The following is a 23,929-nucleotide window of genomic DNA, read 5'->3' on the forward strand; positions in this document are numbered from 1 at the left end:
GGACCCAAATTACACCCTTTCATATTTCATAGAAAAAGTTGAAAAAGATCACTAAAAATTTGCTTTTGAGTATACCAAATACTTAAATATTTATCAAGTCCTAAATATAAATTTAAAATTCACTTTTTTACTTTCATTATTGAATTATTATTTTTTTCTGCAAATGCATTTGATGCTAAGACAGGTATAGAAAGGATCTTTTTGGTCTCTCTCCTGGACGATATACAGCACTTGTGGAACTAAAGTAGTAGAAACTGAAGATGATCTAGGGTGACAGCTGCAATTTAAATCAGAATATAACAAAGGTTAAATGACCATCACATTGCAGATATGTCCACATAGTTTACCTTATTTAGTCTTAACACATCAATTTGAAAGCTACTATGCATTATGTAAATCTCAGACAAAAGCAAAGGGAGAATAAGGGACTATACAATCATTAATTAAATCTATACAAAGATTAACTGAGGACACCGACCAAAACTACCAGGTTATTTCAAGAAATAAATTTCAGAGATTGAAAAATTTCTTTAAAGTGTACTTTTAGAAAAGCAACAGTCCCAATCTTGTATTTGTTCCATAAAGACAGGACAGAATGATATTGAAATTTGGCAATGGATTCATGGGACTTTGTGAATACACCTAAATCTAAAATTGATCAGGACACAGCCTTCCTTAGTACATATTTAACAGAGTTTTTTTACTGGTATAAAACTAGTATAAAATGGGCTAAACTCATAGGACTTTCTGAGGTCAGCAATATTATTACATATTACACATACTCTGGTATAATAACCATCATAATACATGATCACATGCTGAGCATCAGATTTGATCATATACCAAAGATCAGTATTATGTTCAGTATTTTCTCTTTCATTATTTCCAGCCATTGCAAAAGGAAGGGTTATTACCAATATTTTACAGATATAGATGTTGATCATCAAAAAGGTAGAAAAAATTTCTCAAAATTTTTATACCTATTTTTCTCTATTTATGGAGAAAGTGGAACTTTATCCTCGTCTGTCTAGTCATAACATTTGTGCATCTGTCCATTATCTAGAATGAGCCTGAAAATGATTTGATGAAAACCATAAAAGAATAAGAAAAATGTATTTTACTGTTAAGCTATAGCTAAGTAGTCTTAGGATAAAAAATAATCTGCAAGAAAAAAGAATACAAATAATAATTGGAGTATAGTGAAATGTCAAAGAAAATACAGCATCTTGCATTTAAAGACAATGTTAACTTTCTGTATCTGATTAACATCCACTCTTCTAAGGAACAACAATATTAATAAGATTTCATTATAAGCTAATATTATATAACATTTTTAAAATGCATTTTTATAGGAAAAAAGAGTTTGTATTTAAACATGGGCAATATATTTAGCTTGTGTCAGATTATATTTTAATTCATATGTAGTCACACCTTTCAAGATATCTAATGGAATACTGATTTTCAAATAAAGTACTATGAAGGGAGAATAATATGACATTGTTCTAGGAAGAAAACAAGGAAATGGAAACTGTATCAACTATTTTGATGTATTAGAATTTACAAGTGGATAAAAAAACTACTTAAGTCATCAGAAAGAAGCACATGTTAAATTAGGTTCCAAATACAAATCAATTAAGTGTCCAAATTTATAAATAATGTCAGGTCATTTATAAAATTGATTGCAAAAAAGAAGAACAAACTTAAAAATATCTACTTTGTGTTGTCTGTTTTAGTAATCTGGACCCATTTTTCCACTTAGTTCTTGTTTTAACAGATTTATTGTGATATAATTCACATACAATATTGTTTACACATTTAGAGTCTCCAGTTAATGCTTTTGTGTATGCTAACAGGGTTGCTTAACTATCACCACAATCAATTTTAGAATATATTCATCACCCAAAAAAGAAACTCTGTATCCATTAGCAGTCACTTTCCTTCTCAGGTCTCCTGTACCTAGGCAACTACTAATCTATTTTCTATCTTTATGCATTGTCTATTCTGACCATTTCCTACAAATGGAAACATAACATAAGTGGTTTTTTGTGACTGGTTTATTTCACACATGTTTAGCTGTTTTAAATTTTTAGGTAACATGAATAATGATGTTAATATTCCTGTACAAGATTTTATGTGGACATATAGTTCTATTAATTTGAGGTACATATTAATATATAACTAAGAGTGGAATTACGGGGTCATATGGTTATTCTATATTTACTATTTGATAAAATGCCAAATTGTTTTCCAGAGTAGCGTAACATTTTATCTTCCCAATATGAGGGTTTCAATTTCTTCACATCCTTACTAACACTTGTTTTGATCTGTATTTTTGATATATGCAAATTTGTGGGGCACATGAAAAATTTTGTTATATGCATATAGTGCATATTAATCAAGTCAGTGTACACAGGGTGTCCATCATCCAAGTACAATATGTTTTTGTTAAGTATAATCATCCTACTCTACTATTAACCACTGAATTTATTCCTTCTTTCTATATGTTTTACCCTTTAATTCACTTCACTTCATACTACCACTTTCCCTATACTTATCAATCCCAGTCTCTATTGTCTATTTGTCCACTCCTCCTGTATTTTCAATTTTTTTAACTCTCAAATATAAGTGAGAATTGTGATGTTTGTATTTTTGTGCCTGGCTTATTTCACTGAAGATAATGACCTTCAGTTCCATTCATGTTGCTGCAAATGACATGATTTTATTATTATTTTTTTCTTTTTATTTATTTATTTATTTATTTTTATTTCAGCTTATTATGGGGGTACAAAGATCAGGTTATATATATTGCCCATCCCCCCCATCCCCCCAAGTCTGAGCTTCAAGCATGTCCATTCCCTAGACAGTGCACATCACACTCATAATGTAGGTATGTACCCATCCTCTCCCCTGACTCCAATCCCCCCGTCAGAACTTCAAGCGTGTCCATTCCCCAGACAGTGCGCATCACACTCATCAAGTAGGTATACACCCATCCCTTCCCCCAAGCCCCCATCTCTGTCTGATACCCAATTGGTGTTATTCCCAAATGTGCACTTAGGTGATGATCAGGGAAACCAGTTTGCTGGTGAGTACATGTAGTGCTTATTTTTCCATTCTTGGGATACTTCACTTAATAGAATGGGTTCCAACTCTCTCCAGGAGAACAAAAGAGATGCCATACCACCATTATTTCTTATAGCTGAGTAATATTCCATGATATACATATACCATATTTTGCTAATCCATTCATGAATTGATGGGCATTTGAGTTGTTTCCACATCTTTGCAATTGTGAACTGTGCTGCTATAAACATTTGGGTGCAGGTGTCTTTTTTATAGAATGACTTTTGTTATTCTGGGTAGATGCCCAATAATGTGATTGCTGGATCAAATGGTAGGTCTACTTGAATCTGTTTAAGATATCTCCATATTGCTTTCCACAGGGGTTGCACTAGTTTACAGTCCCAGCAGCAGTGTGTGAGTGTTCCTGTCTCTCCGCATCCACGCCAACATGTGTTGTTTTGGGACTTTTTGATAAAGGCCATTCTCACTGGAGTTAAGTGATATCTCATTGTGGTTTTTATTTCCATTTCCCTGATGATTAGAGATGTTGAAAATTTTTTCATATGTTTGTTAGCCATTTTTATATCTTCTTTTGAAAAATTTCTATTCATGTCCTTTGCCCACTTTTTGATAGGGTTATTCGATTTTTTCTTACTGATTTTCCTGAGTTATAAATAGATTCTTGGTATCAGTCCTTTATCTGATGTGTAGTATACGAAAATTTTTTTCCCATTCTGTAGGTTGTCTGTTTACTCTCATGACTGTTTCTTTGGCTGTGCAGAAGCTTTTTAATTTAATCAGGTCCCATTTGTTTGTTTGTTTATTTTTGTTGTTGCTGTGATTGCCTTAGGGATCTTCTTCATAAATTCTTTGCCTAGGCCAATATCTATAAGAGTCTTTCCTACATTTTCTTCTAGAATTCAAATAGTTTCTGACCTAAGGTTTAAGTCTGTTATCCACCATGATTTGATTTTTGTGAGAGGTGAAAGCTGTGGATCCTGTTTTAGTCTTCTACATGTGGCTATCCTGTTTTCCCAGCACCATTTATTAAATAAGGAATCTTTTCCCCAGAGTATGTTTTTGTCTGCTTTGTCAAAGATTAGATGACTATATGAGGATGGTTTTATATTTGGATTTTCTGTTGTGTTCCACTGGTCTGTGTCCCTGCACTTGTGCCCTATACTACAAGACTGTGATTTTATTATTTTTATGGCTGAATAGTATTCCATTGTGTATATATACCACATTTTCTTTATCCACTCATCCATTGATGGACACTTAGGTTGATTCCATTATCTTGGCTACTGTGAAAAGCACTGCAATTAATATGCGAGTGCAGGTAGCCCTTTTGTATGTTAATTTTTCACTTTTGGGTAGATAACCAGTAGTGGGATTGCTACATTCTATTTTTGTTTTTTGGGGAAACCGCTATACTGTTTTCCATAGTGGTATTACTGCTTTATATTCCCACCAGGATTGTCTAAGAGTTATCTTTTCTCCACAGTCTCACCAACATATTATCTTTTTTATCTTTTTAGTGTTAGTCATTCTGATTGGCATAACAGAATATCTCTTTGTGATTTTGATTTGAATTTATCTGATGTCTCTCTCCTATCTTTCTGTGTCTATAATAATTAAAACTTAGTTTTGTAGGACTGTGTTCTGTGACATCCCATGTCGTTTCAGACTTACTGAACTGAGAGTAGACCAACCTCACCATCTGCCGCATGGTGTTGGGGGTGGGGGGAAGTTTTCACTGGTTCTACAAGAGCTGGGGGAGGGCTTCAACCGTGGGAACAAGATGTAGTGTCCCCACAGTGAAATACCGACCAGGAGACGGATGCCTGAATGGGTGGCAGATGAGGCTTCGGGACCTGATTTGACTGGCAGTGGGAAACTAAACAAGCCCCACTTCAGCGTAGAAAGGTTCAGGGCATGGCCTAACTAAGCAAGCTCTGAGCCAAAACTGCCAGACACAGGGACACCTGTTCCAATGGGTAATCTACTCTTGTTGTATTCTGTAATCTTCTCATAGAGATAATGGGACATGAAACCTCAGTCCACACAAGTTCTCCCCTGGAACGTCTGTTAAAAAACTGGAAGACCTTCGGACTCGACAGTCTCCACAAAATGAAATTGGTCTTTTTCTGCAACACAGCCTGGCCCCAGTATCAACTGCTACCAGGAGAATCCTGGCCTGAGAACAGGAGTCTTAATCTGAATACTAACCTACAATTAGATCTCTTTTGTAGGAGGGAGGGAAAGTGGTCAGAAATTCCCTATATTCAGGTCTTTATATACTTGAGAGTTAACCTCCAATATCGTGAGTCTTGTGTGGAAAAGGGTCAAATTAGGGGGACAGAAAAAGGTCTGGGTGCTTCTTTGGTTCCAGACAAACCTCAAATTTCAGAAAAGAGATCAAGCAAAGGCAGATTGTGGCTGTAGCCTGGCCCCAGAGGAGCTTCAAACTCCACAAAAATATGGTCCACCCCCTCCTCTTTATACCTCTTTTCTGTGTCTGAATCTACCTTCCATATGTCTTTTACAGGAAGTATCAGGGCCCACAGGACAGCCTGTGAAGGTCCACATTCCATTCTCAATGGGGGATCTCAAAATATTTAAGGAAAAACTGGGAAGCTTCTCAGCTGATTCAGGGAGGTTCATAGAAGAATTTGAACACCTGACAATTGTTTTTGATTTAACCTGGAAGGATGTGTGGGTCTTGCTCTAACCTTGCTGCTCGCAAGATGAATAGCATTTGGGCAGCCAGTCAGGTTTATGGAGATAAGCTCCATGCACTGAATCAAAATTTTCTACCTGGAAATCAAGCAGCGCCCCCTCAGCAGACTCAGGGTGGAATTACCAACAGGGTCAAAGAGGACCCCACCTCTGTAACAATATGATAGTGTGCTTTATAGGAGGCATGAAAGCTATTTAGGTGAAACCAGTCAACTTTTTTTAAATTGGCAGAGGTAGTTTAAGAAGGGGAAGAAAGCCCAGCAATATTTAGGGAAAGATTACCAACATGGGCCCTAACACAGCAGAGGCAATAATAGTTATAAATACTCACTTCATTAACAACTCTTACTCTGATATTCACAGAAAACTCCAGAAGTTGGCCTTGGGACCCCAGACAGATACAGCCCAGCTACTGCTGGTGGCCTCCACTGTCTACAACAACCAGAATATAGAGGTAACACAGAGGGACTGCCAAAAGGCCAAATTATTGAGAGTGGCTATTGCTGCTAGGGCTTATGCAGCTACTGTGAGGAACCAGGGAGGTGGCAATAAGACCAGTTTTCAGTGTGGGAATCCTGAGCACTTCTGAAAGGAATGCTGAGGTGAGAGCAAAGGGCCCAGAACCATACCAGGAAGGCTGTGGGGCCCAGAAAACCATGCCCCAGATGTGGACAACAGGGCTATGGGGCATGGGACTGTCCCTCAACCACTGAGAGCTGAAGGGGAGCCCAGGCCCTGCCAGTCATGGATGACCAGGACTTCAGGGGCTCATGTTTGACACAGGCTCCCACCCCATACCATTGAGATCACACTTAACCCCAGGTAACCTTGGATGGGGCCAGTAAGCAAATTCTTTTTCTGATTGATATGGGGAGCCAGTTATTTGGTTCTAAAAACCTTTGGCAGACTCCTGTTCTCTCTTCCTCCTTCACAGTTGTGGGCACTGATGGATGCCTCACCAGAAGTTATTATACATCTACTTTATTATGTAGCTGGAAAGGAATATTAGTTACTCACCAATTTCTGCTTATCCCTGAAGTACCAATTTCTTTATTAGGCAGAGACGTTTTGGTCAAGTTGTGTCTTCAATTACAATTACAACCCCACACTATTATGTGGATGGGTAACCCTCGAGAGATTTTGAGGGAGAACAGAAGCTACCAACAGGCCTAGAGAATGTAGATCCTAGAGTCTGGGCAAATGGAAATCCAGGAAAAGCTGTAAGGGTTCCACTTAAGGTGACCCTCAAATCATGAATTCCCTTCCTCTCTAAGGGATGGTATCCACTATCCCTGGAGGGGCCCCAATAAAACAATTGTTGAAGGCTGGGATATTGGTAGAATATTCATCCCCTTACAACACTCCCATTCTGGCAGTAAAAAAAACTGAATGGAAAATGGAGACTTGTTCAAGATTTAAGAATCATAAATGTGGCAGTGATTACTTTACACCCAGTAGTCCCAAATACATACACAATTATCACTCAAATTCCCCCAGGATCATTTTGTTCTTCTCTCCTAGATTTATAGGACGTCTTCCTCTCAATTCCTTTACACCAGAAAGTCAATTCCTGTTCTCTGTTGAATGGAAAGATCCTGCTACAAGAAGAGCTAGACAGTTAATGTGAACCATCCTTCCTTAGGGATTCTGGGATATCCCCAGTTGTTTGGGGGAGCATTACAGAAATTGTTCACAGAATTAAGACTAGAATCTCCCCATACACTGATACAGTATGTTGATGACATATTTATTTGTAACCCTTTTTATGAAAGTTCAATTATAAGTACTAGAGCAACTCTAGAATTCCTGGGGAAGGAAGGCTTTAAGGTTTCTAAGGGAAAAGCTCACGTGTGTGTGCCAGAGGTAATCTACTTGGAATTAGTTTTCATTGTTCTGGACTTGTAACAATCTGTAAATAGAGGACAGGTCATTTGATCCCTGGTAACCCCAACTACAAAAAAAAAAAAAAAACATTTAAGAGAATTTCTGGGAATGACTGAATATTGTAGAATTTGGATTCCCCAACTGGGAGAAATGGAAGCAAAACCCTTATAATGGGATGAGAGGGAAGTCCTATGTAGGGCAAAGAACAGGAGAAAGGTCTCTTCAAGACCGAAAAGAAGCCTTAACTCATGCACTGGCCTTGGGCATACAAACTTAGGCAAACCCTTTATATTATATGCTGATGAGAAAAGAAAGTGGCTGTGGGAATTTTGGTTTAAGAATTTGAAAGAGAATTGTGACCAGTAGGATATTTTTTCTAAATATTTAGACCATGTAGCCAGAGACTGGCCTCATTGTTTGAGAGTCCTGGATGCCATGGCTTTCCTGATAGAGGAAGCTCAAAAGTTGGTCCTTTCTAGGACTCTCAAAGTTCAGGCATCACATAATCTGGCCCCTCTTTTAATCAAATAATGGACCAAGTCGGCTCTCCAATACCCAAGTGTTAATGATATAATCTCCTCTACATAGAACACTCAGACGTTACGCTGGAAACCCGTGCAGCCTTAAATCTGGCCACACTCATTCTGGCAGAACCAGGAGAACATGGAACCTTTTATCATAATTGTGAAGAATCAATATTAACAGGGTCCTCAGGGAGAACAGACTTAAAGGATGCCCCTCTGTTAGACCCAGAGGACATTTGGTTTACTGATGGCAGTAGTGTGGTGACAGACAGACATTGGAGAGCTGGATATGTGGTGGTCTCCCATACTGAGGTTCTCGACAATGGCCCCTTACCACCAAGTACCTCAGTTCAAATTGCTGAGCTAATAGCCTTAAGGTGGGCCCTAGAACTGGCTGAAGATAAAAGAATACAAATATATACTGACAGTAAATATTCCTTCATGATTCTCCAGACTCATGGCCAAATTTGGAAGCAGAGGAGGCTACTCTCTGCTAGAAACTCTCTGATCAACTATGGAGGAGAAAATCAGAAAATTTTACAGGCAGTGTATTTACCAACAGAAATCTCAGTCATACATTGTAGAGGACACCAAAAAAGGAGGGGATACAGCGCAGAAAAACAATAAAGCCTGTCAAGAGTCCAAGAGGGTGGCAAGGGAGGAGGAGCTTGTATCAACAGCATTACCAATTTTACCTGCACCCTTAGAAGTAAACAAGACAGGCCGGTCTATTCCAAAGAGGAGAATAACGGTGCCAAAGGAAGAGGATTCACCTTTACTCCTATGGGATGCTGGGAGAAAGAGGGAAATCCCTTCATCCCCGCTAATATTTCTCAAAAGGTGGTCCCTAAGTTCCACCAAGCCTTCCATGTTGGGCCCAAGGCTTTAAATATTGTTTTAGAAAAAATGGTGATTATCCAAGGATCAGACAAATTTGTCAAACAAGTTACTGCTTCGCGCTACCTGTGTATACAAAATAATCCACAAGGGGGAGGTCACCCACCTCAGTTGCCAGAGCCAATACAGTGGCGAGGCAGGTACCCTAGGGAAGAAAGGCAATTGGATTTTACTGTGATGAATCAGTGCAGAGGTTACAAATATCTTTTGGACTGGCAGACACCTTCTCAAGATGGATTGAGGTGTAGCCAACCCATACAAAAAGGGTCACAGAGGTATGTAAAATATTGTTAAGAAACATCATACTTCGCTTTGGTCTTCAACTGAGTCTTCGAAGTGATAACGGATTGGCCTTTACATCCAAAATAACCCAGGGACTGACAACAGACTTATGAGTAGATTACCACTTACACACCTTCTGGCGGCCTCAGGCATCTGGCAACGTCGAGAGAACCAACCAACCTCTACAAAGGACCCTAGCTAAGCTATGTCAGGAGACTAAGACAAACTGGGTCCCAAATCTTCCCATTGCTTTGATGTGGATCCATGTCTCTCCCAGAGGGACACTAAAACTCAGTCCTTTTGAAATCTTATATCGCTGACCATTCCAAGTACAAGTTATCAGGGTATGTGTTGAGACTAGTTATCTTCTAAAACACTTCATAAATCTGGGAGCAGTACAACAGGCATTGTTGGACTATGGGCAACAAGTTTCTGCCTGGTCCATGGGACAGGAAAATCACTTCCCCCAAACAACCTGGAAACTGGGTCCTTCTTAAAGATTGGAAAGAAAGAGGACCTACCCACCAGTTAGAGCCCATGTGGAAGGAACCTCTATCAGGTCTTGTTTGGCCACACAGGAGTCAAACTAAAGGGAATCAAGAGCTGGGTACACATCTCAAGAGCTAAACCAGTGGATACTCAGAGCCCAGACACCGGCAAGGATGTTAAGACAACAGACACCTACAAGTGTGAACCAACTGAAGAATCAAAGGTTCTCTTTAGAAAGGTGATGTAATTAAGCCTCATCGGTTATCCCACCACAGATAGTAAAAAAATAAAATAAAAATAAAAACCCTACATATATTCATATATTTCCAGATCTTATGTTAGGCTTTCCTGGAATGTTCTGCTGGAATGCTCTGCGTATTAGATATATTGTACACATGGGAAATAATTCTGTGTTTGCTTATTTTTAAGCACTCATAATTTTCATATTTTCATTATTTCATTTTTCTGCAACTTCTTTTTTTCGATATTACCAAGTATGACCTGGTTGTTACCATTTCTAGGAACTTTGGTGGCCATTGTCCTTCTATTAATATTTGACACATGTATTTTAACCTTCTTATTAAGTCTGTAAGTCTTTGAGGCTTCAGTAGTTCTACATGAAGCTTATGCTAGCTCAGGGATTCCACCCCACACCTGAACAAGATAATACAACCACCATGGAGCCCCTGGATAAGGCTACAAGTGACTTCCACCTGTAGCTCTTAACAGAGGTCATGGAGCCTGGAGAACATTGTCCCTATTCAATTTGAAGCAGCTACAGAAGATGAATCTTCAGCCCCAAACCCCAAAGATTTTCAGGTTCCATGTCTTTTGGGGGGAATGTTAGGGATCAAATCTACAAGTGGCAGATAACAGAGAACAGAACGGTTCTCTTCCTCGCGGTGGAGAACTGGGGGATCAGTTAGAGGAAAGGATTGCAGGAAAATGCAGAACACCTGACAATCATATCAGTCATCTGGTAACATGCCACACATCCACTCCCCAAGCCCTCTCCTGGACCAGGCCAATAAAAGGAAACTACCTGGGAGTCCCTAACATCTTTTTCCACTCATGGAGACAGAGCCGTTCCTCTCTCTAGAATGTATTCTTGCTTTGCATACCTTCCTTCTTTTCTGTTTGTTTGGAATTGCTTCCTGTCTGTGGTTACGCTGTCTCACCAGCCTGCTTGTGATTATTCCAAGCAAGGAGCCAAAGAACCAGGACAACAATCCAAGAGGCCACCAAGAGGCCAGACCTGACAATTTGTAAACATTTTCTCTCATTCTGTGAATTATCTTCTTATTCATTTTTAGTGATGACCTTTGATGAACAAAGTGTTTAAGTTTTGATAAACTTTTTCTATTTATCCATTTATTCATTTTGTAATGTATGCTGTTGGTGCAGTGTCAAAGAGTGTTTTGCTTTGGTAATCTAAGGTCGCAAAGATTTACTTTTATTTTTTTTTCCTAAGGGTTCATAGTTTCAACTTTTACATTTAGGTCTATGATACATTTTGAGTTAATTTTTATGCATGATGTACAGAAGTGGTTTAACTTTATTATTTTGGAGATATATATACAATTGCTCCATCACTATTTGTTCAACACATTATTATGCAACCATGAAATTATCTTGGTATCCTTTTTAAAATCAGGTATTTATTTCATTACAAATATTTATTAAATATCTTCTGTAAAGTTATAGAAATATTTCCAGGATTTTATGGTCTATTTATCAAATGGTAACTGAAGCATAAGGGAATGATGAAATTTCACCATTCTAAAATGGAGAACTATAAAAAAAAATTCTAAAACTGACTCAAAGTATTTCAGCTAAGAAAAAAATACCATATGCAAAGACATGAATGTGACAGAATGTACCATCAGAAAACAACAAGATGTTGTGGGTTGTTGGAAGATAGATCTGTTTTGCTGGAAAGGAATTTCTAAAAATCAGATAAATAAAATACGGAGCTTTTTATATGTCATTCTATGGGATTCTATTTCATTCTATAGATAATGTGAAAGCACTAAAAACAATAGCAGAAATGTGATATGGATGCTTGTCATAGAAAGATCACTCTAAAGGTAGATAAAAAGACTATGTTATTGAAGGTAGAGGAAATAAATGTTAAGGTAGATTTTTTTCCATAACAGCTGCAAGAGTGGTAGATTGACAGTGCAAAGACAGCAGATGTGGCAAAATAAAGTTTGTCTAATAAACATCTTTAAAAAATATATAACAAATTCAGTTAAGGATTAGATATGGGTAGGGTATCTTCCTTCCATGGATAGGATAAATGAAATTATACCGTTGGCAAAGTTTTTCATTTTATGTGAACTGAAAAGATATTAATTTTATGTAGTATGTGATAAAGCTTATCTTAATTTATTGAAAAACCACACACAAAAAAACATACTTTCTTTTAAAAAAAGAAAATATTAAAAATACTATTATCTAACCCCAAAGAAGGCAAGAAAAGAGAAACAAATCGCAAAAAAGAGGTAGAAAACAGGTGACATAAGGGTGAATAAATAGAAAGGATAGCAAGCTGGTAGACTTAAATTCAATTATAAAAATAACAAAAATGCAAAATAAAATGCAGACACCTTCAGAATGAAAAACAAGTCAAAATGTTTTTGATAAATTCATTTATGTTTAAAATCTCAGAAAAGCTGAAAAATTAAAAAATATAATGCAAATATTAAACATACAAAATCAAGTATATTTAACTTATTAGAGTATTATCAAAATAAAAAGAATAATCTCATAACATGTAAATTTACAAGAAAATATATATCATAAGTGGTATCTACCAAATCAAAGACTTGAAACTATAAAGCCAGTAATTTATTTTTAAAAGGAGAAAAATCTGCAAGTATAATAATGGATTTAAAAGAACAAAAACACAGTAGAGGTATTGGCTATTTGAACAAGTCTGGTGCTCCACTTGAAAAATTTGTTATGTGTAGAATATTACACCTAACAACTTCAGATTACATATTTTTTTAGGTGCACATTTATTAGTAAACAAAGTAAATTATAAACTGGCCTATGAAAAATGTTTGTAAGTCTGAAAGGATTGAAGTAATATGGTGTATGTTTTCTGTCATAAATGTAATCAAATTAGAAATCAATGACAAGAAGATATCTGGAAAATGCCCACATTTGGAGATTACACAACACATTTATAAATAATCCTTGAGTCAAACAGGAAATCATGAGGGAAGTTATAAAATATTGTAAACCGAATGATGGTTAAAGTACCACATATCCAAATAATTGGAATGAAGTTAAAAAATATTTAGAACCTTTTGATTGCCATTGCTTATATTAATAAAAGAAAGGTTCAGAATCAATAATGTAAAACTTCCATGGTAAGAAGCTAGAAAGAAAAGTGAATATTAAACCTAAGGTAAGGAGGGGAATAGTGATAATAAAGATTAGAGTAGAAATTAGTAAAATAAATTAATAAAAAATCAACATAGAGAAAGCTATTTTAGTGAAAATTAGCAAACAGTACAAATATTTAATTCAAGATAGAAGATAAAATTTAAAGTCTTACTATTTATTAGGCAAGAAAGAGGCTAAGTCACTATAGATCATATAAATATTAAAATAATAAAGGAATATTAACAACTTTAATTGAGTCCCCTTTATTTTTGTTATTACACTATTCTTGTGATGGGCACGCTAAAAACGCTGACTTCAGGGTTATAAAATTCATGCATGGCACAAGAACACTTGTGCCCCCTAATATTTTGAAGTGAAAATTATAAAAAAAAAATTAATACCAAAATGGTTGGCATCATAGATGAAATGAAAAACAATCATGGAAATACAAAACCTTTTCAATCTAACAAAAAAAGAATTGGAAAATATTAATATCACTCTATTAAAAAATTGAATTCATAATTTAAAATTCTTCTGAACATTCAAAGCCAGGCCAAAATAACTTATTTTGTGAATTTTATCAAATAATGGGAAAAATTAACACTCAAACAAAATATTTTATAAAATAGAAGAGAAGAAAATATTTCTTAACTAATTTAATCAAATCAGCACATTCTTGATACATGACAAAGACATTATGATAAATGAAAATTACAAACTCATGACATGAATTTATTAACTGTTAAAAACCCTGATATAATATTAGAAAATTTAACTTAATAATATATACATAACACCATGTTGGTATTATCCCAGCCTTTGGATCGGCTAAAGATCTGAAAACAGCATTGGGATGTAGCACCTTTATAGAATAAAGGTTGAAAATTATGCATCATCTCAAAAGACCAGAAAAATAATATGTTGGAATATTTTAACTAATGTATTTTGTGATTACAAGACAAATAAAATATATATTTATTAATTAGATCATTTTGTCTTTTTTCCAATATTAGCATAACATTTATGTTGATTTCTAACTATAACGTCTGCAGTATTTGTATTTATACCTTTTAAAATTTTCATATTGCTAGCAAAAGCAATTTTAAGCAACAAAAACAAAATGGGACGTATTAATTTGCCAGACCTCAAACAATACTACAAGGCTGTGGTTCTTAAAACAGCCTGGTATTGGCACAAGTGCAGGGACACAGACCAGTGGAACACAACAGAAAATCCAAATATAGAACCATCCTCATATAGTCACCTAATTTTTGACAAAGCGGGAAAGAATATACTCTGGGGACAAGAATCCCTATTCAATAAATGGTGCTGGAAGAATTGGTTAGCCACTTGTAGAAGACTGAAACAGGACCCACAGCTTTCACCTCTCACAAAAATCAAATCACGGTGGATAACAGACTTAAACCTTAGGCGTGATACAATCAGAATTCTAGAAGAAAATGTAGGAAAGACTCTTACAGACATTGGCCTAGGCAAAGAATTTATGAGGAAGACCCCCAAGGCCATCACAGCAGCAACAAAAATAAATGAATGGGACATGATTAAATTAAAAAGCTTCTGCACAGCCAAAGAAACAGTCAAGAGAATAAACAGACCACCTACAGAATGGGAAAAAATTTTTGCATACTACACATCAGATAAAGGACTGATAACAAGAATCTATTTAGAACTCAGGAAAATCAGCAAGAAAAAATCAAGCAACCCTATCAAAAAGTGGGCAAAGGACATGAATAGAAATTTTTCAAAAGAAGATATAAGAATGGCTAACAAACATATGAAAAAGTGTTCAACATCTCTAATCATCAGGGAAATGCAAATCAAAACCACAATGAGATATCACTTAACCCCAGTGAGAATGGCCTTTATCAAAAAAACCCAACACAACACATGTTGGCGTGGATGTGGAGAGACAGGAACACTAATACACTGCTGGTGGGACTGCAAACTAGTGCAACCCCTGTGGAAAGCATTATGGAGGTATCTTAAACAGATTCAAGTAGACCTGCCATTTGACCCAGCAATCCCATTACTGGGCATATACCCAAAGGAAAAAAGGTCATTCTGTAACAAAGACACATGTACCCGAATGTTTATAGCAGCACAATTCACAATAGCAAAGATGTGGAAACAACCCAAATGCCCATCAATACACGATTGGATTAGTAAACTGTGGTATATGTATACCATGGAATATTACTCAGCTATAAGGAATGATGAAGATACGACATCTCTATGGTTCTCCTGGAGAGAGTTGGAACCCATTATATTAAGTGAAGTATCCCAAGAATGGAAAAACAAGCATCACATGTACTCACCAGAAAATTGGTTTCCCTGATCATCACCTAAATACAAATCTGGGAACGACACCAATTGGACATCAGACTGAGGTAGGGGGTGGGGGAGGGGATGGGGGTATGCCTACACAATGAGTGCATTGCGCACCGTTTGGGGAGTGGTAACACTTGAAGGTGCTGACTCGGGAAAGGGGGGGTGGGGAAAAATTATGAAACTGTTGTTTTTAACTTGCACTGTTCACTTAATAATTTATCATGAATATTTCCCATATTATTTCATATCATTGTACAAGAAATAATGTATACATTATGAGGACATACTGTATCTACAAGATATACTGTTAGACTCTTTGATTCTGTAAAATTAAATTAAAAAAAAAAATTTCATATTGCATACTGATCCATTCCCTTTATTATTATGCATTATATTTACTGGTATTTTTCCAACATTCTAAAAATTAATATTTTTCAAAATATCCACATTGGCCTTTTTAAAAATTCTCTTCCAGGCCGGATGTGGTGGTTCACACCTGCAATCCTAGCATGCTGAGAGGCTGAGGCCGGAGGATCACTCTAGGTCAGGAGTTCCAGACCAGTCTGAGCAAGAGCGAGACTCCATCTCTACTAAAAATAGAAAGAAATGATCTGGACAGCTAAAAATATATAGATAAAAAAAAAATTAGCCGGGCATGGTGGCACATGCCTGTAGTCCCAGCTACTTGGGAGGTTGAGGCAGAAGGATTGCTTGAGCCCAGGAGTTTGAGGTTGCTGTGAGCTAGGCTGATGCCACGGCATTCACTCTAGCCCAGGCAACCGAGCGAGACTCTGTCTCAAAAAAAAAAAAAAAAAAATTGTCTTCCAAACTAACAACAGTATTTTCAAATATCATTTTCTATAGGACATCAAATCTTTATTATTTTTAGAGACTGACTTTATAGTACAGTTCTGTGGTATATTTTTTTTACTTATGCAGTTGGTATGTTTTATACCCTTCACAAATTTAATTTGGCATCTAAATTTTTATTATAGTTTAAATATTAATTATTTGAAATATTATGTCATAATGTAAAAATTGGCATTTTACATTCTCATATGATTTTAAAATATATTCAACAAAATTTAAATTTCAGAATGATTTAAAATCTGTAATAATCTATGTAATAATCTTCCTTTGTCTAACTAAACTCATCACCATAGCATTTCTCCTTCAGTCTCATGGACTTAAATATTTTATCAGTGTTTTGTATTTGTCACTGAAGAATACTTTCACCTGCTTCATTAAATTTATTCCTAGGTATTTTTTGTAGTTATTGTAAAATAGAATTGAGTTTTGGTTTTCTTCAAATGTTCACTATTAGTGTAAAGTAATACTATTAATTTTTATGTTTATTTTGTATCCTGCAATATTACTGATTTTTTAAATCAGTTCTATGAGTTTTTTGATGAAATCTTTAGGTTTTTCTATATGTGAGGTCATACTGTCTGCAAAATGCAGTATTTTGACTTTACCTTTTCCAACATGGATGCCTTTTATTTCTTTCTCTCACCTGACCACTCAAGCTAGGACTTCCGGTACTATGTTGAATAAGAGTGGTGAACATAAGCACATAAGCAGCATTCTTCTCTTGTTCCAGTTATTGCAGGAAAGTCTTTCAGCTTTTGTCCATTCAGTATGATGTTAGCTGTCATATATGGTCTTTATTATTTTGAGGTATGTTTCTTCTATGCCTACTTTGTTGAGAATTTTCACCATGTAGGAATGTTAAATTTTATCAAATATTTTTCTGTGTTTGAGATGATCATACAGTTTTTGCCCTTCATTCTATTGATGTGATGTATCACGTTAATAAATTTAACAAAGGAGGTAAAAGAGCTATACAATGAAAACTACAAAACACTGATGAAAGAAACTGAAGCATACTCAAACAAATGGGAAAACATTCCATGCTTATGGGTAGGAAGAATTAATATCATTAAAATGACCATAGTATTCAAAGAAATCTACAGATTTTGCACAATGTCTATCAAAATACCAATGACCTTCTTCACAGGAATAGAAAAACAATTTTACAATTTGTATGGAACTACAAAAGACCCCAAAGAAGCAAAGCAACATTAGGCAAAAAGGACAAAGAGGGGGGCATCACCCTGTCTGACTTCAAAATACATTGTAGAGCAAGTTACTTACTGGTTTATTTAGGCTTTGAATTTCTTCCTGTGTAGATCTCATAGTTTGTGTGTGTCTAGGTTTTCCAATTTATTGACATGTACTTGCTCATAGGAGTTTCTGGTGATCCTTTGGATTTCTGCAGTATGAGTTGTAATGTTTCCTTTTTATTTTTAATCTCTGATTGTATTCATTTGAGTCTGCTCTCTTTTTTTTATCAGTCTGGCTTAATATGTGTCAATTTTGTTCATTTTAAAAAAAACCTCATTTTGTTGATCTTTTGTATTTTTTCTATCAATTTCATTTATTTCTACACTGATTATTATTATTATTTCAGGATATTATGGGAGTACAAACATTTTGATTACAAGTAATGACTCTGCCTTGCCCAAGCCAGGGCTAGAGGCATGCTCCCCCCCTCCCATATGGTGCACATTGCGTCCATTCATTGTGAGTTTACCCATCCTCTGACCTGACTGACACCCAAAGAATATTACTACCATGTGAACACAGTAGTATTGATCAGTTAGGACCAATTTCATGGCAAATACATGTGGTGCTTATTGATCTTTATTATTATTATTATTCTTGCTTCTACTAATTTTAGGTTTGGTTTGCTCTTGTTTTTCTAGTTCTATGTGATGCATCATTAGGTTGTTTATTTCAACCTTTTCTCCTTTTTTAATGTAGGCACTTATTGCTATAAACATTTCTATTAGTACTGCATTTAAGGTATCCCACAGATTTTGATATGTTGTGTTTTCATTTTCATTTATTTTGAGAATTCTAAAAATTCCCTTCTTAATCTCTTCATTGCCCACTGATCATTCAGGAGTATATTGTTTAATTTCCATGTGTTTTTATAGTCCCCAATGTTTCTCTTGTTATTGATTTCTAGTTTTATTCCATTGTGGTCAGAGAAAATAGTTGGTATGATTTCATCTTTTCAAATTTTGATTTGTGTAGAGACTAATATATAGCCTATCCTTGGAAATGGTCCACAAGCTGAAAAGAAGAATGTGTATTCTACAGTTTTTGGATGAAACATTCTATGAATATCTAGTAGGTTCATTGCGTCTATTATACAGATTAAGTTCAATGTTTCTTTCTTGATTTTATGTCTGGATGATCTGTCCAACATTGAAAGTGGGGTGTTGAGGTCTCCAGTGATTATTGTCTTGGGGTTTCTCTCTCCACCTCTGAAAATATTTGCTTTATATATCTGAGTATCCTGGTGTTGAGTACAATATACTTAGAATTGTTATATCCTCTTGCTGAATTGGCACTTTTATCATTATATAATGATCTTCTTTGTCTGCTTTTACAGTTTTGTCTTGAAATCTATTTTTTTTCTGATACAAGTATAGCTATTCCTGCTTTTTTGTTTGGTTTGTTTCCATTTACATAGAATGTATTTTTCCATTTATTTTTATTCTATATATATATATATTTTTTTTTTTTAGGTTACTTAGTTTTCTTGTAGACCATATATGGTTGGGTTGCTTTATTTTTTTTTTTTAATCCATTCAGCCACTCTATGTCTTTTGATTGGAGAGTTTAGGCCATTCACATTTAATGCTATTGATAGGTAAGGACTTACTACTGCCATGTTATTATTTGATTTCTGGTTGTTTTGAAGTCTTCTCTCCTTCCTTCCTTCCTTCCTTTGTTAAAAGCAATTTTCTCTGATGGTGTATTTTACTTTATTAATTTTTATTTTTTGCATATCTGTTGTAGATACTTTTATTCAAGGTTGCCATGATGCTTGCAAAAATCATTTTTACCAAGTATTTTAAACACAGACAACTCTATTTACAAACAAACAAACAACCAAAGGGAAATCTAACAGAAATTCTACTTTTTAATTCCATCCCCCCGCTTTTTAACTTTCTGTTTTTTCCATCCATATGTTTTTATATTATCAATCTCTCAAAAATTGTTGTAGTTATTTTTGATAGGACTTTTAGTCTTCCTACTCAAGAAATAAGTGATTTATACACCACAATTACAAAAGTATAGTATTCTGTATTTGGGTACTTATTGTTACCAGTGACTTTTTTTTTTTTTAACTTTCAAGTGATATCTTATTGTTCATTAACAACCTTTTCTTTCAGACTGAAGAACTCCTTTTAACATTTCTCATAGAACAGGTCTGGTGTCGATGAAATTCCTCAGCTTTTGTTTGGCTGAGAAAGTCATTATTTCTCATTCATGTTTGAAGTATATTTTTGCAGGGTATAATATTCTAGAGATGAGGGTTTTTTTCCTTCAACATTTCAAATATGTCACTTGCCACTCTTTCCTGGCCTCTAAGGTTTCCACTGAGAAGTCTGTTGCCAGATGTGTTGAGACTTTTTTATATATTTTTTGTTGTTTTTTTCTTTCTTCTTGCTTCCCTTAGGACTTTTTCTTTATCTGATACCTTTGGAAACTTGATTATTAAATGCCTGGAAGTAGTCTTCTTTAGGTTAACTATGTGACCTTCTACTTAAATATTGATATATTTCTCTAGGTTAGTAATGTCCTCTTTTGTTATTAGTTTGCATAAACTTTCTACCCCAATATCTCTCTCTGCCTCCTTTTAAGGTTGATAACTCTTAGATTTGCCCTTTTACGGCCATTTTCTAGATCTTGTATGCATGCTTCCTTCTTTTTTATTCATTTTTTTTTCTTTTTTATATTCTGACTGTGTCTTTTCAAATAGAATGTCTTCAAGCTTACTCATTCTTTGTTATGTTTGGTCAATTCTGCTGTTGAGAAACTTTGATACATTTCTCAGCTTGTCAATTCAATTTTTCAGCTCCAGAGTTTCTGAACATTTTTTTTTTTTTTTTTTTTTTTTTTTTTTTTTTTTACTATATGTGTCTTTTTCTTAAGTTTGTAGATAGGCTTCTAAATTCCTTCTCTGTGTTGTCCTGAAGTTCATTGAGCTTCTTCAGGACAGCTATTTTGAATCCTTTGTCTGAAAGCTCACATATCTCCATCTCTCTGGGATTGGTCACTGATACTTTATTTAGTTCACTTGGTGAGGTCATGTTCTCCTGCATGTTCTTGGTGCTTGTGGATGTTCAGATGTCTGGGCATTGAAGAATTAGGTATTTATTTTAATCTTCCCAGTTTCTTGTTTTTGAAGCTATCCTTCTTGAGAAGGCTTTCCATATATTCAAAAGAAATTGAGTATTGTGATGTAAATCTTTGGTCACTGCAGCTTTATTAGCACTGATTGTACAATCCCAGTAATGCTGTGGCTCTTGAAGATTCCTTGTGGTACCACCTTGGTGGACTTGGGATAAGATACAGAATTCCATGGATTACCAGGCAAAGTCTCTTGCTCTCATAGTGGACTGCTGGAGTTGAGTGAGAAGTGATTTGTGCACTCCCTTGTGGCCACCAAATCTAGGACTGTGCCAGGTGACCACTGAAGCCAGTACAGTCTCACTGAAACCCAGTGATGGCTGTTGCCTGGCTGCTCTGATGTTTATTCAAAGACCAGAGGCTTTTTAGTCAGAAGTTGGTGAATCCTACCAAGACTAAGTGCTTTATTTCAGGGCAGCATGTTTCCTTCTGGCCCTGTGTGGGTCCTAAAATGCTGATCAGAAACTAAGGCCTGGAATAAGGGGATTTAGGAGGCCGCTTGGTACTTATTTTACTGTGACTAAGCTGGTAGCCAAGTTGCAAAAAAAAAAGTCCTCTGAACTCTTCCTTTTCCTTTCCCCAAGTGGAAGAAGATTCTCCTTGAGCTGTACTACCTGTAGGTGGGAGAGAGTGATACCAGCACCAGCTTGGGTGCAGTTGGCATCTCACTGGGTCATGTGCATCTCAAGTGCACTGGCTCTGAGCCAGTACAGTTGTAGGAATTGGCCACAGACTGTAGCTCCAGGCTAAATTGTGTCTGCTGGTCCTGCGGCTAGCCTGGAACTTGGTTTTGAGGTGGAGGATTTCTCTCTGGCTGTGCTGGTCTAAATGCTCCCTCTGTGGTTGCTGGTAGAATTCTACTCTATGCTGTGTTCCCCTGTGACAAGGAAACCCTTATTTCCAATGCAAAGTCCCACAATCATTTCATTTCATTCTCCCTCCCCTGGGCAGAGAGATTCTTTCTTCACTTGATGCATGGGTGTGGCACTGTTGTGGAATGGGGAAGGGGTGATATAGGCAACGAAAGCCTGTTTTTTCTACCCTCTTCAGTGTCTCTTTCCTTTATATAATGTTAAAACCAAGTACTGTGATCACTCACCTGATTTTTGGTTCTTCTGAAGGGCTGCCTTGCTTGGATACTTGTTGAATTTGGTGTTCATGTGGAGTAACAATCAGTGGAGATTTGTATTCAGCAATCTTACTTCCAAGAGTATCTATTTTTGGCAAGGATATAGAACATTTTTTCTTATACATTGCTTGTGGAGTTGTGTAAAAACATGCAATCACTTTATGGAAACATGGGAGTTTCTTATAAATATAAATATTCTTTTTAAAATAAAAACACCAATTACACTCCACTGTATGTATGTTATTCCTTAGTTATTTATTGCCTTTATCCTGTTACCAGGATGTAAGCATTATAACAAATATTCAAATTTAACCTCTAACTCATTGGTTCCTAATCCTGGCTGCATATTAAGACAATATGTATATTTTAAAAATATCTGTACCATTTATCCCCCTACACTCAGATACACATACATACACACACATGCATACACACATACACTAATGCCTAGGTCTTCCTCCAAACAAATTTAATTAGAATCTCTAGGAGCAGGCATGGGCATCTCTGTACTATAACAGATCAAATAATGCCTTTAGGAAATTAAAGTTATGCTGCTTATTATTTTAAAAAAAAAAAAAAAACAGGATTCCCACTTGCTTCAATTAAACATCCACACAAACTCTTTGAGACAAATTTTACAAATAAATCTTAAACTCATTGATATCAAATATAACTATGACCAAAGTCATAAATTATTTCTACCAATAAAATATCAGAAATATAACAAATTAAGAAAACATGTATATTATATTTGGGCTTGAAATTTAGTTCTATCTCTTTCTAACCATGCATCCTTCAAAAAGTTAATTACAAATTCTATTTCACATGTAAAGGATCCTAAGGAAGTTCTGGGATTGCCATATAAAAAGCGTAAACCACTTAGAAGAATATTTGGCAAATAGGCAGTTTCCAATGTGTTATTAATAATAATAATATCAATAATTATTAGTATAAATATTAATAGTAATATTTCATTGCTTTTATTATCTTCCTTCTAAAATCCATATAGAATATAATGTAATAGATCCATAATTATAAAATTTTATTTTGATTCTAATTCTTCTAGTTTTTTCATCTCACAAGAGTAAATAAAACTAATTTTTCCTCAATATCTTTATTTTTTAAATAAAATGGTGATACAGACTTACAGATCAATGAGACTCTGTAGCTAGTTTAGAGATTAAGAGCAACTAACCAATGAATAGGAGTTATAATTATTTAATATGCATCAATAAAGTCAATAACAAAGCTTTTGCTTAACCTTACACAACTTGAATGTTATCTATGGGTGTATCTTGTATTTGGAGCATTTCTATTTCTATAGCATTTCCAGCTATAAGACAGAGGCTGTACTTACATCTTCCACAAGTGATTTCAAGGCATAAAGATCCACAAGAAACGCTACTTTTTGAAATAGAAGTGATGTGTGTGTATGTGAGAGAGAGAGAAAGAGAGAGTGAGAGCAAGCCCCAAATTAATTATCATATAACTATGGTCAATTATACTCAGCAATTGTACTTAACTGTAGATGAAAAGCTATTAGATTTTTAATTTGAAAGCTATAAACCAAACAACCCTTCAATTCTTATTAACAGAAGCATGGACCTGATGATGTTCCTCTCAATATTGTGTTTTTCTTTTTTTGGTACATTAAGCTGTTTGTTCATGTGATTAGAATGAGAAAAATTAGTTGTAATAGGTAAAATGGTTTTCAGACCATATATGTTACCAACTTCCATTTGCTGCCACTGAAGTTTAGATTATGAGCAGCAATTGAATTTCCAAGTCGATTTTTCCTTCTAAGTTAAAATGATCCTTGATAATATATAATTGAGAAAATATTATCTGTCTTTTATAGAATCCATATCAGATATGGTTACACAAGCCACAAAATTTCTAAAAACTACTACTG

The sequence above is a fragment of the Eulemur rufifrons genome, chromosome 7 (assembly GCF_041146395.1).
Source record: "Eulemur rufifrons isolate Redbay chromosome 7, OSU_ERuf_1, whole genome shotgun sequence".
Lineage (NCBI taxonomy): Eukaryota > Metazoa > Chordata > Mammalia > Primates > Lemuridae > Eulemur > Eulemur rufifrons.